Below are 13,552 nucleotides of genomic sequence, written 5' to 3' on the forward strand. Positions count from 1 at the left end.
GAGACTGCAACTTTTGGTTCCGCTAAAATTGCCTTTAGCACTTCTATTGATGGGATTGGACAAAGTCTTTATTCCAAAGCCAAAAACAGACATGAAAAATCTTTACTTTTTTCTTTTTCTTTTTTTTTTTCCTGCACCCAGCCAGAATGTATGACTTATATCTCAAATGTTTTTCTGACGATATCAAATTGTAGGATTCAAACAAACGCTGGGGGCCAAAAACATTGTACTTATCTTCGGCCAAAACAGCATTAGTTTGAAAGAAGACTAAAAAGTACCCAGCACTGAGCTGAGAGCCTCTCAGAACTTTTAATTGACTCAAAGAAGAGTTCCAAATTGATTAACAAAATGTTTGAAAGAGAAATGTGGCTGTATAATATAAACTAAGTGCAGTAATGAGATGAAACTGTTTTCCTTGAGTGTCTGTGCAAAAGGGGACATGTCTGTCACCATGTATATACATAGATAAGTGTGTGCTATGCTTTTAAACGGAGAGGCCATGCATACTGCAGAATTTGTTAGGAGCTAATGTCTCCACACATCAAATGTGCCTTTTTAACTGTGGTTGGTACTGATAGCAATAATGAAGAAGAAACAAATAGCTAACTCAAACTAGAGATACGGAACCATGGTTTGTTTACCATGCTTTAATGGCATTCATGTTCTTGTTGTAATTACTAAAATTTGAGGATTTTAAGAGAGCGAAATGTTGTGTACTCAACCCCCCGCTATGAGTCCCAGGCATGGTCCAAAATAAAAGCCTCCACAGCATCAAATAAAAAATATTGTTAAGCAAAACATACACAGAGATCTACAAAGGAATGGAAATTAGAGCATCAACATCAGCTATCATAACAGCCGCCAGACCTTAATCCAGCAGTTTATTTTAGGTGTTCAATCAATATGGAAGTTATTGATCAGAACATAACAAGAACACTGTATTTCGTCGGGTGGGTGGATGGATGGATGGAAAAAAAAAAAAACCCTCAGTGTTCAGGCGTGACGACCAGAACATAGACCATCTAAGAGCTCCTGTGATAAGTGTGAGTAAAAGAAAAAGAAAAGGATTTCCAATACTTACAATCCTCACATGCTGCTAAATACAGGGTCTCCACCTTTTCACAATGCACAGCCACAGAAGAAATGCGGCTTGTGTTTGATACTGCTATCAGCATTCATCAGGCTCTGTCTGGTAACACTGAGCAGCCGTGCAGCTTACGGGCTCTATTTTAAGCAGAGCAAGTATGAAGGCAATATGTGAATAGTAAGCTCCAAGCCATAGATAAAAAAGAATAGCTGAGAGTAGAAAGCACACTAGTGGGGGTGATGAACAGCATGACTGTTTAACCTAAAAAAACATCTTGAAAGGAGGCTAGTTTCACAAAGTTTGAAATCCAGACGACTCTTATGAAGAGGATGAGGAAAATGGGCACTTTTATTATTAACCAAGATCAAAAAGATAGAAAGGAAAAGGAAATATGTCCAACATTGTCCACTGATATGTGTTGTACAGTCTGGACATGTGGCTAGTCCAAAGCTGATACAAATAGAAACATATGTACACATTTCTACATATGGGCGAAAATGTGTATGCGATATATAATATTATTTGAATATATATAATATATTACATTATTTTCACCGCTTTAGCTCACTGAAGTCACACAGTAACACAAACTGATCAATCGAGACAGTGGAAGTCGAGCAACGTCCATGTTCTGCAACATTAGGAGGCATTTTCTTGTTTAGGTGGCTAAAATATGTTATGCTGCTGATCCTTTCCCTGGCAGTACATTACTTAGCTTCCTACACCAATACTCCTGCACACCACTGACTATGGATAAGTTCTTCATAGAACCCCACTTCAAAAGACTAAACAATGCCTTTATGCATCCAATTAAACAGAAATGAAGTCCAGAAAAACACATTTTAAGTTTAATAGGATTTATCATTAATGCTTTAGAACAGAATTCTAAACCTTTTTTTCTAATTAGGGTCTCTTAAAGTCAATATAGTTTTCACCAATAAAAATAATTAAAATTACTACTAATTACTAACCATGGAAACTTGACATGAGCGTAACCATGTCAACAGCACACTAGCCATCAGTATAAAATTGTGTTAAATACAAAATTCAGCAAACAAAGAAGAGAGTGGCGTACAACCTATAAAAAACAAATCAATCAGTTTAATTTATGCTGGCATAGCTGTGTAAAAACTACACTCAGGATTTGCTGTGGCCTTGTCTACTCACAAAGTGATATTGGGTAGATGTCAGTGAAAACCATGTCATTTATCCTTAATGAAGACACTGGAAAAGTGCAGAGACAGATGGCGTAAAAACTAAAATGAACACACAGTTTCAAGATAGGAAGACTTTCGGGGGGGGTGGGGGGGTGGGGCGCAAATCCCAAATGTGCTTCCATAATTAACTTCACTCTGGCCTACAAAGGCGAGTTGAAGACAAGAAAGAATGGTATTTTCTTATTTTACTTGCTGGATCATAATGGATCAGATAGGGACATGGAGGACCTGATTAGCGATTCTGCTGCCACCCTCCTGCATGAGAAGATCTGTGATAAGCTCCATCCATCAAACTTGACTGGCTCATTCAAAGTGATGGGAAAAGCGAGCCTATCTGTTTATCAGCACTCCGTCTTGCAGATAAGCCTATATACACTGACGACATACGAGAGAGGCTGAAATTAGACAAGGGAGCCTCTTTGGAGAGTGTTGGTTACCCAGTATAGGAGAGACATCTACTGGCAACCAGCTGTCTTACAACTCTATATAGGCTTCCCCTGTATCACCAGGGAGAACCTATGTGGTGTGATGGACAGGAAAACTGCTTCATTGTCATCTTTGATTTCCATGCAGCCCCTCAGCTGTTACACAGTTTTAACACAGACATGTCAAGATAGAGAACTCAGATTAAAACAGGGACTGAATCTTGTATTTTTCTGCATCAAATTACTGCTGTAAAAGCTCTGTAATATACTGCAGAAACCTCTCCTCTCATTTAAGTAGATTAATTCAATTTGAAAAGTTGCAGCATCCATAAATGATTTGTTAGTTTGTCTGCAGCTTTGATTTATGGAAAGAAAAATCAAAATATGTAAATGCTGTGCGGTTTGGCAGCCAACGTAGACATCCCAGATGTCGAATTTCTACACCACTACATGTTCGCAATAAAAAACGTTCTAGCTAAAAAATGATAATCATCTAATGGCGAAAATCCCAGAATCACTACCAAAATCTAATGAACTTGCCAAGTGGCAGCATGTCCATCAAATCCAGCCAACTCCATTTGCAGGTTTTTGTGGTAACACATAAACAAAATAAACAGAGAGGTGGAAAATTTCATTGTTGCAACTTCACTGGCAGATGTGATAATGTTTTTTTCTGTGTGTGATTCAATTATTGAATTTTCAGTTATACGTGAACTTGAAGATGTTACAAGAATGGAGGGTTTCTGTCTGTGTTTTGTGCCATTCTATTATATAGTTGATATTTTGATCACAAAATGATACTTCATCACCACAAAATAAAGCTATTATGTGCTTCTAAGCAATCATATTTATGTCAGCCTTGAGTTCTCCTACAACAACTACTTTTCCACACTCTAACAGTGATGATTTCTTACTTGCTTCTCCTGCATTCCAATGAAGGTAAATAAATTTACCAATTAGGAATGTATCTTCATGCCACTGTTATCCTAGGAGAGTGATTTCTGAGTCACAAACATGTTTGTTCACCCACGCTGAATCTTATTTAATGGGTCAGACCAATCGGTTCAATGAGTTGGCACAAACTCAAACGACACACGACTGCAGACAACAGGGTCTTGTTTACTGTGGTGAGGTGAAGTGGGACATGCTTTGCAAAGGATCTTAGTGGGGCTTAATGGAGTGGGAAGCTTGTGAGGACAGCGCTTGTTTACCATCTCCAAAAGGAAATGTCATGAGGCTACCCTGCGGAGATAACTGTCTTCAACAGGGAGTGAGCAAACTGGGCAATTACAGAATTAAGGCCCACGAAAAATGTGGGCAGACCCCGACTGTGCTTGCATCCGTCGCATGCCTGTGCTCGTCTGTGTGTTTGCGTGCACAAAAACGTCTGTTGTGCTTCTTGATGTATTTGCACAGACAGATCCACAAGACATATGAACAAACGTTTCTCATTATTTATCAATTTAGCTCATATCCACGTTTAATCAACACAGCCATATTTATCTCCAGCTGCTCTGCTCTGTTGTTTTGATGCGGCAGTTATATGGGCAGCAATCTCCAATTCACAGCCATATGCTGCCAGCCTAATTCTTGAGAGAGGACCATGTTTAAAATGAATGTGTGCTGTAGCTGCCAAGTCTGCCCTGAGTGGAATTAATTAAAAAGTACTATACCCTTCCATCTGCCTTGCGCATGTTGGCAACCCCAATCTTTTACACATTTGGGAGACAAGTGGAGACTAAGTTAGGAAAATATCATCTTTATGGAAGTCTGTTGGAGAAAGCTATTTTCTAGGGTGAGAGTTGAGGGACAGCAGGCAGAGGGTCTTAGAACTATTGTTCACAATGAGGTTGCACCAAAAAATGAGCACATATTCTGGATCCTAGATTGTCAAACTATGGTACATGTACCATCCCTCCAGAGGTATCTTAAAGAAAAAAAAGGACAGGAGGCTCCACATTGTGATGGAATGTTTTTGTTTCATATATCTGTTTTCAGAGCCCTTCAGAGCCGTATTATAATTTCAGAGCCATATCTCCACTGTTGTTCATTTAGGAGGTTTGTTATTGATCGCCACAAAATGTCAAATATCGGTAAGATTCAAAAGGTGTAAACCAGCTGCAGCATTTTTTTTCAATTTTGAAAAAAAAAAATCATGGCTTTTCATGGCCACTGTCTTTTAAATGATTTAAATGTGGAAACTTGGGGGGGATCATCAGAATTTTATAAGACTTGACTCTTGATTTGCATGAGCTGAGCAATGACTTTCTTGAACTTATTGCGCAGACTTGACTCGACTCGCTTTATTCTCACCACAGTGACTTGAGATTTGCTTGAGAATTGAACGGTAAGACTTGAGACTTCCTTGTGATTTGCAAACCTCTGCTAAGCCGTGATGGCGAGATAGTAAGCTAAGGAAATGTGAAGACAGTGAAAGTGAATGTGCCTATGTATGTGTGTGGGCGTGAGGGGCTGCTGTGTGCGGTCTATGAGAGCTGTGTGAGTCCAAGTGTCAGTTGTAGTGCTACTCCCTTATACAGTCTAATTATGTGTGATTGAAGTTGAAGAGCATATGCCTTCTCTTTTGTACTATAATGTCAATTATAATGGTGCTAATTGGAGAGCCTCTGAGTTGTAAAATGTTTGAGAAACTATGCTTTTTGTTTGGAGTTGTGTACTGCGATGTGTAATTCATGAAGTACAGCTCTTTAATTAATTGACAACACCCATCCATGTTCACATTACTGTTCAATGTGCAAATTACCCAAGCCACTGGATATGCACTTTTCATGCAAGAGTCAAGAGTCATGTCTGGGCACTAAAGAGTATCCTCCCACACAGGAAATTATTGACCTCAGGGGTCCTAAACCTTTTGTTACTTAAGGCATTCTTCTGATTGTTAAAAAAAAATCCAACTTGCCAACATAAGAAAGAAAAAAAAAATCAAATTGGCTGTGACAGGATTTAAATACATTCAACACACTTTGCTTCCAGCTCAGCCTCACCGCCTGTCAAATTTAACATATTAAGGGTCATATTTCTTCACAACATACTTTACAGCTTTTACTGGTACCGGTTGGTCGCCATCACTTTTTTTGTTTACAAAAATAAGTAGGAAAAACACAGAGAGAGAAATAATTAGAGCCCTGGTTATTTGGAGCTGATCCTGATATGCAGTGTGGAAAAAAAAGAAAGAAAAAAGTTGAGACAACTCAAAATTTCAAGACAACTTATTATAAGTTTTTTTTTTTTTTAGGTTTGAACCCTTAAATTTTGAAATAAACTAAAAAAATGTTTTGCCAACCTATGATCTTTATTTTAGATAATTTACTTTACTTTAGATAAATTGATTTTAGATAAACTTGAATCTTTGCGTAATAGAAAAAAAATCAAATTAAAAAAAAAAAAAAAATGGTAACAGTGAGCTGTGGGCAAAATTTTTGACCATTTGAGTGCCTGGAAATCAAAAGAATTAACTCGAAAATATTAAACAAAGTAATTAAAATAGTATTATCCATTTTCATTTCAGTGAGTTTACTCAATAATGGAAATACTATTTTAGGGAGTAAAAATATTCCAATATCTGCTGATATTCTTTATATATCTGCTGATATTCTGCTGATACATAAAATAAATAATTAAAAACAATTTACATTATGTTCTGTTAAAAAAATATTGGACAACATATACACTGATAATAATATATATAGACTGATATAACTGTGCTAGGCCAATATCGGGACGGTGACATTGGCCGACTGATATATCAGTCTAATTTTTATCTAACTATTTGCCAATGCCACTGATTGCACAGATCACGAGATAGTGCAGTTAAGAATTGCTGGTTTACCTTAAGCTAACTTGAGAGCATAAAATAAAAACAAACATTTACATACTGTCATACTGTATGGGAGTATCTCAGTTTAGTCTGCATGGTTTCCATAATGAGTTGCAGCTTCAAGCTTTGCAGTGTGGGTGAACTGGCTTTTTGCATTAATGAGCAGGTGTGCCTAATAAAGTGTCCACTGAGTTTATATTTCATGTTACAGTGATTGATGTTACAAAATTTAATTGCATTTGCTTTAATGAACCACTATTACTTCTACTCCCGAGATGCGTCGGCAGTGATACAGTGATGAATGAAGGCATAGTCGAGCGTCTGACTGGTATTGTCTGCATATTTTGACTGGGTATTTAATTCGCTGTGGGTTCTGGATACAACTGGTTCCCTTCTCCCAGTCCTGGGCCTGCCTGCCGTTGCTATAGAAACATCAGAGAGAGAGAGAAAGAGAGGCACTGACTGCAGTCGAGGTGTGTGTGTGTGTGTGCGCGCGCGTGGCTTGCGTGTGTGTGTGACTGTGACAGAGCAAGATTTCAAAGAAGACTGTTGAGCTGTGTCTAATGAGTAGAGTGTGTACTCACACTCTCATCTGTGCAGTGAATGTGGGAGCCTGCAGCAGGTCACATCTGACTGTGTCAGTGCCCTAAGCATCCGCACACACGCACTCTCTCTGTCACCGTGACAGTTGGCCACCATGGAAGTATGGAAGTCCAAACACACATAATAAGCACAGCATGCTATTACCACAACACTGTCAAGGCACTCAAAAAATACAGTTTCAATTACTTGGTCCTTCCATTGCTACAAAATCCCTCATGGTCTTGTGTAAATCTCTAGCCAGTTTTTTCTAGTAAAGCAAATTAGCATTTCTGGTAAAAATACAAGAGCCACTGCAGAGCTCAAATTGCAAAGAACTTGTCACTGTTACAGATGCAGCATTTTAACAGCTGAGGGCCCAAGCTGATTTGTGGCTCATCTTTGCTGGGTCTGTTCACAGTGCTTGACTGGTACATGATCCTTTCTGGATTAAGTGCAGCATCACCTCGGCCGGCCTCTAAGCCTGTTGTGTGAAAATCAGATTCAATACTTTTTCTATCTGCCAGGAGAAGCAGTAATTACACAAGGTGAGAAGGATGTGCCCAGTGGTAGACTGCAGGTGAGAATTTTAATTCTTTACATCTTCTTGGGCATTAAAGGACAGCTTTGACATGTCCAAAGGTGGGAATGGAAGTATTTCCAGGGCTCAGCGGATAATTGCAGAGAGTAAAATAAAATAACATATTGTGGCAAGCAGCATGGAATGAGAGCCTGGAAGCATCTCTGCCACGTCAGTCCCCTACAGACATTCAACATAAGGAACAAGCACTCAAAAATATGCAAACTACAGATGGCCTCAAACATCTACCAAACTGATGGTTAAAACTATAAACCAGCTGTAAAATGACATTTACCAACATAAGTCACCACATTCTGAACAGACAGACTAACATTTGCATTTTCTAACATAAAATAAATAGCAAACTTAACATACTCAGCAAGTATGATGGGAAATGAGGGCGGTATTTTAGACTGGGGAATGGTTTTTGCATTGCACCGCCAATACCAGTGAGTTTGACTTTGGTGGCTTCGTGACTTTCCTGTGGTATACAGTGATTCTTGAACAGTCTGAATAAAGGGGGGTGACACCAACCTGATTTTTTCTTGGGGTTGTGACTCAAGGAACACTGATTTAAGTCATTGCATTGAAGTGAGAAAAGGCCAGATATCTCTTGAGTATAAAGAGTCAGTAAGCAGGTCCAGTAAGCCACTGGAGAAAGACAGTCAACAGACAAGTCTCAGTCCCAGGTCATCAAATACAGATGCTTTGGGTTGGGAGTGACTAAAGCATTACTATTTGATGACTAGTGACTTTGACTAGTTTCACAACACAAACTAGATTTTCTAAAGCCTGAAAACAGAGCCAAAAGGATGTACAGAAGTCTACCTCAGGTTTAAAAAAACAGACATGGGTAATTTTCTACAATGATATAGCCTTGCAGCAAAACTTTTGTTGGTAGGCAAAAGTTTTTAGAAAAGAAAAGAAAGAAAGAAAGAAAGAAAGAAAGAAAGAAATAGATTAACTTGAATTCTTATCCTTAAATGACAGTATCAGGAGTTAAATAATTTTTTTTTAATTTTAGTATTAATTTGAAAAATGCAAAAGCAGGCACTGCTAAGCTATTATAAATAAACATTGACTCACTCCAGGTTTTGCTTTGGCCTTGTAGGAAATGGTTTAGTAAGCTCAGACAAAGTTTTAAAACTTTGAAACTAGATGTGTGCAAAAAACGAGCAGAGAAACAAACAAACAAACAAAAAAACTAACCAACCATACCCATCTACTGAACTGTCTTTGTGACACTAAAATGTGACTTTGTCAGTAGCAACAGACTTTTTGTATAATACAGAAACAACTGGTAGGCCCGCTGTGTTTTTACCACTGATGTCTAATGACAGTGGTTTGCTAATGATGTGGTCTCAGAGCTGTTGTGTTACATCCACTCAACACCAAGGCTACAATTAGACTGTCAAGGACTTAAGTGGGTTGATCCAAGCTGATTTGGTCTATGTTTGTACACATACACACACACACACACACACACAGCAGGAAGAGGCAGAGAAACACACACTTACAAAAACACTGCCATGTATCTAGTGCTTGCTGGACAACATTGGCTTGTGTGTTTGTGTGCGTCTGTGCAGTCTGTGCTTCTTTACTTAATTTATTGTACCTCTATTGTTATTTTATTAGGAACTGTTTTTTTGCATTCACTCCTTAAACACTTTCAATATTCAATATTTCACTATATTTAATGCTAATATTGTTTTATTCTATACTATCATAATTTTGGAGCAATCTTTGAATGAGAATGTAACTCAGGATTAATAAAGTTTTATTTCCTAAAGTGACACACAAACAGTGTGTGAGAAAAGTAAGCGTGAGAAAATTAGTGCCGAAGGAAATTGTTAATAAAAACGCTTTTAGGTCTGTTACTGTAAGTCTAAACCTGTGGGCCATGATGAGTAACTGTGGTTAAAGTAAGGTGGTTAAATTCTTTTTTAGACCATTAAATTATCATTATAGATCATTAAAATTATGGGTAATTATTGATATCGACTGAAAGGAAACTTTCAGACTGACAGTCAGTGCACTCCGACATTGACACATCAAAATTCAAACGTATTCCTGTATTTCTCTCTAATCATATTCCAAAAAGTTGCTTTCTAATTCCAAAACTCAAAACATGCTGAACGCTTCTGGCGTATGCCCATTTCAAGAAAGTGAAAGATCTGACAAAGGGCATAGCAAAGTTAAAGATTTAAACCTGTTAAATGTGTGCCAGAGATGCATAAAGCATTTTCTCTGACTTTGAACTTCTCTTCAGTTTGAAATGTTTACTGTTTATTTTTTAATGAAGGCTGCAAGGTCACCGGGTGGTGTTTTTCTTTCCATTATTTATTCAAAATAGTCAAACTTTTGACTGTATGATCTGAAGCCTTAGAGACTGCCTTAAAGTTAAACTTTCAAACTTCTCCTTTTATTTTCCTGCAGACCCACAACTGAATTCCTAAATTATTTTTTATGTCATTTGCATGTATTAAAGGTTTAAAATAGGATTCCATCTTTCAAATCTCCATAACATCTGACACACAAAAGCTGACCTCGAAGAACTGGCAATAACCAAGCAGACTGATCGAACACTTTGAGCTGCTCTGTGTCGTCTGTTAAAAGTTGTTTGAACACAGTGCAAAGAGTAGATCAAACATTGATTTGACCACTGACGCGCCTGTGTCTGAAATAGGAAATACAAGGCATTAGTCAGACAAAAAGTTGCACTGACATACAAAGTTTGTCTTTGCTTTGCACTGTTTCTGTAAAATCTTTTACAGATTTGTGGATTACAAAAACAGAAGAGCTGGAGGTGACTGTTCCTGCCACTAACTGAATATGCTTGCCTGGCGGAAATACAATTTGTAGAGTGAGACTGTTACATTTGGAATGTAATCTATGAATTACATGTAAAAAAAATATTATTTGATGAACTGTGAAGCCTTTTGTAAAAATGCAAACATAAATAATTATGTTTGTTTTTAAATATCATTATTATTTGAACAAATCTGAAAACGGACCCCCTGGCAGAGTGCCACAGACCCCTAGGGTCCCCCAGATCCCCTTCTGAGAGCCACTTCTTTGTGCCTAAGAATATGTAATATCTGGTCTCAGTTCATTTGCTCACTTTCACACCCTATTCATTCTCTATCTTTTACAGCCTTTACATGACTGCACCTGCAAAAAAAATAAAAAATATTTCAGGTATTGTATACCACATCTTCAGAAAACATGGCATGAAAAATTGTGCAGTATGAAAGGTTCTCAAAATTGTTACAAACTTAGGTAATTCTGTGCATTGTGGTGGTTTTTACAGTTTGGACTACTAATACATGTTAAATACATGTACAGATTCTCAGTGTTGGACTATGCAGTAAAATATAAAGACCACTAGATGTCAGTAGATCCTTATAATTGATGTGCTGGCCTTCTGATGGATTGTTTCTGTACTTACAGTATTCAGTATCCATGTTTGTACTGTATTTGATGTGTATGTGTGTGTGCTGGGCTATTTTTATGTTTGTGCATAATGTGCCACATTTCATATTGATGAATAGGGTGTACACAGACTTGTGAGTGTTTGTCTGTGTAAGTAAAAGAAAAATGAGATGATGGAAAAAAACATAGATGGAGAGACAGGGATAGATAGATGGTGACTCCCCCATTTCTCATAGACGACATCCTCATTACCAAAGCTCAGGATCATTAACATATTCTACCAGCTATTCCCGAGAGCTTGCATGCCCAATCTGTGCTCCACTACAAGAATTCTACCTCTCAGATACTTGACATATTACCTTGAGAAGTGGGATTCCAAATAACATTCAGATCATTTGAATCTATCTGTGTGCGTGTGTGTGTGTGTGTGTGTGTGTGTGTGTGTGTGTGTGTGTGTGTGTGTTGTGTTTATGTGTAACAAAAACAGATTTAATAGAAGACTGTTGAGCAGCATCTAATGTGATGACTGTTTGCATACTCACGCACTCATCTGGGCGATGAATGAAAAAGCTCACAGCAGGCACACACACACACACACACACACACACACACACACACACACACACACACACACACACACACACACACACACCCTGAGTCAACGGTGATGGATATATCAGAGCAGCGTATGTGTCGTTCTAATTACATGCTGCATCCATCCTGCTCTCCTCTCATTAAATAATGACGTTTAATCTATGGCCCAGAGCCTCATCTACAATACTGCTGTGATAAGGGCAAATTAAACAATGCGCACCTCTCAGGTCCACTGATAACGAAGGTGCATTTGATCGAAGCGATGTGTAAGTGTGCATGCACATGAATGCGTGTCAAAACAAGTATCTTTACAACCAATGAAGCCGTGAGTCGATCAATTGTAACCTTGAGCTCAAGGTTGATCATCAGAGAGGGAAGTCAACCTTCACATCACCTGCAAACTCAATATCAGATTGGCAGAAAAAAAAAAAAAAAGATACAAACTGAGGAATGGCAGCAAAACTGAGCAGCTTCCAATGAATTATTAAAGTAATAGATCTGATGAAGATAAAGTTATCAAAATGTTGCTCATGTGCTTTCTGTGTACACATTTGGTATGCTCTCTCCAGCATCTAAAGAGATTTCAGTGTTCACATTGCCTTTTTTGTTCCTAGTTAATGACTCTTTAAAAATGCTGAGTTTTTACTAATTAATTGTTCTGTTGAACAATATTCAGGAAAGTGACTTGGATTCAAAAATAAAACAAAGGCAGCTGTTAGATCCACCGCTACAAGGGCACACACTGAAACATACATAATATATTTGAAATCGTTCATGCAATGTTAATGTTACAAGACTAAGAGTCTACAGCCATGATGGTGTCTCTGTGGGGCAGGACTGCTGAATGCTAATGTCAGCATGCCAACATGCTGATGTATAGCAGATAAAATGTTCAACATCCATAGGCATTTGGTAAAAGGGATACTTGGGATTATTTGATGCAGGGTTATGAGGTAGCTATCGACAGTCAGTGTGCTACCAACAGCAGACAGGAGCACCAGCACGGAAGCTAAGCACTGTAGTGCTGTCGACATGGTCTGCAGCAAAAGAGATTTTCGCCACTTAAAAAAGGTCCCACAAAAGTATATTCTAAATATGGTGTACATTTAAGCTGATCCTGATTTTTATTAGGTGCACCTTTTTTAAGTGGCCAAAATCTGTTCTGCTGCTGACCTTGTCCACAGCAGTACATTGCATAGCTTGCGTACTGGTGGTCCTCTCTCCTTTTTCAAACTGGGAGTGTGCTGACCTCCATTTACTGTAGGTAATACACTGACTATCGGCAAATACCTCAACCCCACATCAAATAATTTGAACTATTTTTTTACATAGACATTGAGAAATTTGAATGTGTTCCAACTAACAAACAGCCCCATATTGCCATCCCCAAAGCCATGCTAATAAAATATGAAAAGAATATCAAATGGCAACTACGGTAATTTTTGGAAACACCAAAAATATATTGCTTTATTTGCAAACTTGTGTGCATCTGTGTTTGTGTGCACAGAGTGTGTGCATGCTATCCTTTCTCTGTCCTGTGCAGCTGTAACCATAATATTGACAGGCTCTTTAATTATATGGGAGGCAACTTCATTTACACCCATCCATATAAGTGAACAGAGAGAACATTATATGCATGAGCAGGTGTGCAGGTTTGCAGGTGTACGTCGGTGTGACTAAATGACTGCCAAATGACAACCAAGAACATTTGTCAGACAGGAAAATGTGCATAATAGATTACTGCTGTGGATAGATATGCATCTTTCTGGTCTGTTTACGTCCCAAGCTACATCTTGAAAA

The sequence above is a fragment of the Lutjanus erythropterus genome, chromosome 4, assembly GCF_056507025.1.
Source record: "Lutjanus erythropterus isolate fLutEry1 chromosome 4, fLutEry1.hap2, whole genome shotgun sequence".
In the NCBI taxonomy this organism is placed as follows: domain Eukaryota; kingdom Metazoa; phylum Chordata; class Actinopteri; order Lutjaniformes; family Lutjanidae; genus Lutjanus; species Lutjanus erythropterus.